This window comes from Zingiber officinale, chromosome 6A, assembly GCF_018446385.1.
Source record: "Zingiber officinale cultivar Zhangliang chromosome 6A, Zo_v1.1, whole genome shotgun sequence".
NCBI classification, from domain to species: Eukaryota; Viridiplantae; Streptophyta; class Magnoliopsida; order Zingiberales; family Zingiberaceae; genus Zingiber; species Zingiber officinale.
Window position 1 is genome coordinate 77191564 of NC_055997.1, and position 6000 is coordinate 77197563.

Here is a 6000-nt window from a genome sequence, read left to right on the forward strand (position 1 = left end):
TGCACAAGAAGCACACAATGTGCTCCTTGCTCTTCTTTGTTGTGGGGATGGCCTCCTTGGACTTCTCCTTGCCCTTTTGTGTCACTTGGCCCTTCTTCTTGGCCAATTTGGGACACTTGCTCTTGTAGTGCCTATTCTCCCTACACTCAAAACATATAATATGATTTTTATTATTAATTGAGATATTTTTACCTTCACATGTAGGGATGACACTTGATCCTCCATGTGATGTGGATGTAGAGGCTTCCTCTTGATTCGATAATGATATTCCTCCATTTGATTTGTCTTGACTTGTGGAGGTGAAAGCTTCTTCATCCTCTTCTTCTTTTGACTCAGAAGTGGAGACTTCTCCTTCTTCTTGATCCGGTGTCACCAAAAATTGCTCCCCCTCAATCCTAGAGGTGGAGGCTTCATCATCTTGTACATGGAATAAGGAGTATACTCCCTCCTTGTTCCCTTCATTGCATTCCCTCGAAGATGAAGCTTCTTCTTGGACTTCTTCTTCGGAAGTTGAGCATCTCTCAACTTCGGAGTCATCCTCTTGGTCTTTCTCCAATGAGTCACCCTCTTTGGATTCTTCTTGGATTGGTGCAGTGGAGGGGATCTTATGAATTGACGCCAATTTTCTCCATAGCTCCTTGGCATCCTTGAACTCTCCAATTTGAGCCAAATGTGGTTAGGCAATAAGTTGACCAAAAGCTTGGTCACTTTATCATTTGCCTCGCTCCTATGAATATGCTTTTTGCTCCATTTGCTTTTCTTGAGGACTTTTCCCTTGGAGTTCTTTGGAGCTTCGAAACCTTCCATGAGAGCAAACCATTGCTCTATCTCCACCATTAAGAAATTCTCGATCCTTAATTTCCAAAGATCGAAGCTTGTTGAAGCGTATGGTGGAGCCACCCTTGTGTCAAATCCAAGTCCATCTTGGAATTGCATCTTGAAGTTGAGCTTCGTGAATTCTTTGACTTTGATGAATTTGCTCCAACTTCTTCACCCTCTAGCTTTGCTTATTTTATTTGCCCCTTCCGGCGATGATTCCGGTGAAGAGCAACCTTGCTCTGATACCACTTGTTGGGACCGAAATGTAGCTAGAGGGGGGGGGGGGGGGGAATAGCTCGGCGCGTTCTTCGTGTGCTTCGTTGCTTGTTTCTTCAAAGATGTGCAGCGAAAATATATAAGAAACAACACACACAACGCTAACAGTAGATTTACTTGGTATCCACCTCCAAAGGAGGTGACTAGTCCAAGGATCCACACACTCACACACACCTCCACTAATAAACACTCCTTTTCAGTAACTACCGAAGGCGGAGAAGCCCTACAAGTTCACACAACAAGAAAAAAGGGAAAGGGAAACAAAAATACAACACAAGCTTACAAGGAAACCCTAACCCTAGCTCTCTTCTTCAGCTGTAGATCCGCCTCTTGACTTGGAAAACCTCTAAGAACCTTTAAGAACTGGCGATCTGAACTTTGTGGAGAAGCTGTGGAGTTGCTGTGAAGATCTGAGATGAATGCCATGAGTTCTGCCGAAGAAATCAAACGCCTGCAGCTAAATACGACGCCAACGGTCGGATCCCGATCGATTGGATTGCTCCCAATCGATCAGGGAGGCTTTGGATCGATCGACTGATCGATCCAGAGCGCCTCTGTGCTCTCAGGAATACGCCTGGATCGATCGGCTGATCGATCCAGGACTTATCGCGCGACATCGCCATTTCCCAATCGATCCACTGATCGATTGAGAGCTCTGGATCGATTGGCTGATCGATCCATAGGCGTTCTGTGCGCTCTGCGACTTGCCCACGCGAGGCTTGTCACGGGGACCTTCCCAATCGATCGGCCGATCGATTGGGCATCAGCCAATCGATCGGCTGATCGATCCGGACATTGGTTTTTGCCCAAAATCAAGTCCCAAGCCCCCAAACCAACATTCGGTCAATCTATGACCTGTTGGTTCATCATGCCTAGCATCCGGTCACCCTTGACCTGCTAGGACTCCCTCACCAAGTGTCCGGTCAATCCCTTTGACCCATTTGGACTTTTCTTCCTCGTGCCAAGTATCCGATCAATCCCTTTGACCTACTTGGACTTTTACCAGATGTCTGGTCAACCTTGACCCATCTGGATTTTCCCGTGCCTGGCTTCACTCACCAGGACTTCCCTTCTACTTAGCTTCACTCACTAGGACTTCTCTTTTGCCTGGCTTCACTCACCAGGTCTTTCACCTAGCTTCACTCACTAGGATTTTCCTCTGCCTAGCTTCACTTACCAGGACTTTCACCTAGCTTCACTCACTAGGACTTCTCTTCTGCCTGGCTTCACTCACCAGGTCTTTCACCTAGCTTCACTTACTAGGATTTTCCTCACTGCCTAGCTTCACTCACTAGGTCTTTCACCTGGCTTCACTCACCAGGATTTTCATTCTGCCTGGCTTCACTCACCAGGACTTTCACAGTCAAGTATCCGGTCAACCTTGACCTACTTGACTCTTCTACAATCAACCTGATCAGACCCTGATCAGAGGGGAATTACATCAAATAATCTCCCCAAATGAACAACTACACCTGCACTTGTCCATATCATCGAAGTCTTGTATTTTCAAATATCGAAACCGAAACCAAGGCTCAAGCTTGGTCAACCAGGTCAACCTTGACTTGAGGGATATTACACCAACAATAGTTACTTTACATCATGCCCGTCTCGACCATTCAGATGTAGTGATAACTGAAGATGTGAGCTAAAACAACCATATTTTTTATTCATAACACCACAACAAGAAACACCCATATTACTTTCAAAGGAGGAAAGCTAGCAACTGCAATAAACCTCAAATCCAAACATACCAAGGAAGCAATCAAACAAATATTCTTTTCATTTTTTTTTCAACTCATACATGACAATACAAAAGACTAAAGGGCATAACATGCTTTAGAGTTTCCTGGACAGTGTGCCATGTACTTCATCTCATCTCCTCAATTACTCCACCTCCTCATTTCCTACCACATTTGTTATGCTATCTTCCCCACCTGCATCATGAACGTTATGAGTCCATGGACTCAACAAGCATATTCCACAAGTAGATATAATGATAGGAGTAGCAAAACAAAATCAGTTCTAGAGAAAATGGGTACTACTCCTACTTAACTTCAATGTCCACTAGAGCAAGTCTAAGTAAAGTTATGAACAAATAACATTAAATATGGTCATGTGAAATAAAAACTTCAACCTATTGTTGAGGATTTAACATGATGAAATTCACAAAGTAGAACCTCATTGTAGTAAATCAGATGTAATTTCACTATAGAACTACAACATAGCATACTGGAAGATAACATGAGGCAATTCATAGGACAGAACTTGAACATAATAAACCTGCAACAATTCACAATCAAATTTCAGCATGGTAAGCATGAAGCAATTCCCAACAGTACTTCAACTTAACCTAATGGGTAATAACATGATGCAATTCGTAATATAGAACTTTAACATAGTAAGCATGAAGTAATTCACAATAGAACTTTAATGTAGCATAATGGATAACAACATGAGGTAATTGTGACAACCTTTATTAGAGCATATTCTTTCGGTCCTTATTCATGACCTATAGAGAGGTACCTCTTTGGAGGACATAAACTATCTATCCGTAATCAATCTATATTCCTTTATCATTTATGTTTGGAAGGGCTCTCCCTAGAGCTCATCCTAGGACACTCATCCTGTATGGTCACCACTCATGCCCATATTCATCTAGATAATCATGTAGGGAGATGCACAACTTATACTGTTAGACCCGTTGGGGGGCCGGCTAGAGGGGGGGGGGGTTGAATAGCTCATGCACAAAATGAAACAAAAGAACCTTTCTCAACTTATAACTTAAAATAAAATACTTGCATAAGAAATGATAAAGAAATCAAAAGACAGAGACACAGAAGTTTTTACTTAGTTACAACCGGGGAGGTTGTTAATCCAAGGAAGTATAATACACTAATATCTCCTTCAGGTGGAGAAACCTTTTTACAACAATGATCACACACAAAGAAGAAGCTAAATGAAAACTAGAGGCGTACAAATATTGTTACAAGAATACTTGTTGTTCATTAGCTTCTTGGACCAAAGCTGTATTTATAGCTTTGGTCGGGGCGCTTGGAAGGGTTCCAAGCATTTGGAGGGTGATAAAATTTTATCTCCTTCGTAACAGATCGCGGTCAAATGCGATCCGAATAAAACTTCATTCTGGGTGCCCGGACTAGGAAAGTCAGCTATGTTGACCTTTTCTAGTTCGGGCCTTCCGCTCTGGCTCTGCTTGCTTCGATCCAGGTTTTCCACTCCGACTCCACCTGCTTCGCTCCGAGTCTTCTGCTCTGGCTCTGCTCGCTTGGGTGATTTCGTCCATCCGGAATAGGGCTCACCCGAATCCAACTTCCGGCCTTCTCCTTGAGCAAGCTTCCGCTCCGGCTTCTCGTCCCTCGGAAATGCCGTTCGCCTCCTTCTCGTCCGCTCTCATACTCTTCCGTAGTACCTCGTCCCTCAGATACACCAAGCTCGTCGGCTCTCTCCTATGTCGTCTTTCTCGCTAGCTGCGTCTTTTGCTCGACTTCCTGTACTCCTAAATTCCTACACACTTAGATACAGGGTTAAACACAACATGACCTAACTTTAACTTATTTGATCACATCAAAACAACCTTGGGGTATCAACAATCTCCTCCTTTTTGATGTAAGTAATTCAAGTTAAGTTAGGGTAAATCAACATAAAATAAAAGCAATAATTTTGCAATTAAAAAATGAAATTTGAAATAACTACCTCCCCCTAGACCTAATCTTCCCTTCTCTCCATTTGATCACATAAAAATTGGGGTACAAAAAAATCTAAGGGTTAAATTTTTCAAAAAAAAAAAGGATTTTTTTTTTTAAAAATTGATTTTCAACATTTTGATAAACTCTGAAACTTTTGAAAGTTATTTTGATAGTACTTAAAATAATTTTAGAAAAAAATTCTAAGTAAACATTTTTTTGACATCAATATTTTTTTAAGTTTGCAAAAATTAATTTTGGAAAAAAGTAAAGCTGATAAAAAAAATTTTAAGTTAAAATTTCTAAGTTTAAAAAGATTAAAAAATGAGTAACTATTTAAAATATTTTTTAATTATAATTAAATGCTTTACCAGTTAGTCAATTAAACATTTTATTTCATTAATCTGCTTTCAGGCTGTGGTGAGGCACTAGGCTTTCTTGGTTATTGGATCATCAACCACTTCTAGACAAAGCCTCATAATGAAATTAAATATTTAATATACTCTCTGAAAGCTCTAAGTTTAATTAAATTTTAATTTAGACAAGTCTTTGGAACCCAATATAGGTTTCTTCCAACTGAGTTAACTAGAAATTTCTTTGATATATATTTCTGATTTTTTTTTAATTTGTCCTCTATGGTAATAAAAATATCAATTTAGACCATTAAATTTTCTACTACTTGTATTATATGAGCATGCATAATTTTTCAAGTTTTTTTATTTATTTTTACAAAATATCATTTTCCAATTTTACTTTGTCAAATTCTTCTAATGGACAAGATTTAGCTATAATTAATTTCAACTCTTTATTTTCTTTTTCACGTTTGCAACAATCTTTAGTTAATAATTTATTACATTTAAACAACTTATCAGGTGGAAGAGATTGTACTTGACTTACCTTGTCGATCTCGTTGTCTGTAACTCCCCTTGAACTGCTGCTTTCTTCTATTGTCGCTCCCCCTTCATCGATACTCTCGATGCTCATTTCAGACGAGCTTTCTTCGTGTTCATCTTCTTGATGACTTGTCATCAATGCAAGTCCGGAAAAGGTTTCGACCTCTAAATGTAGTCTTGGACTTACATTGTCAAAATTACATGCTTAGACTTACACTGTCAAGACTCAACTTGGATTTTCACCTTTGTCAAGATCGCACTTGAACTTTCCTTATTGTACCTGTATCCTGCACACTCACAAATCATATCAA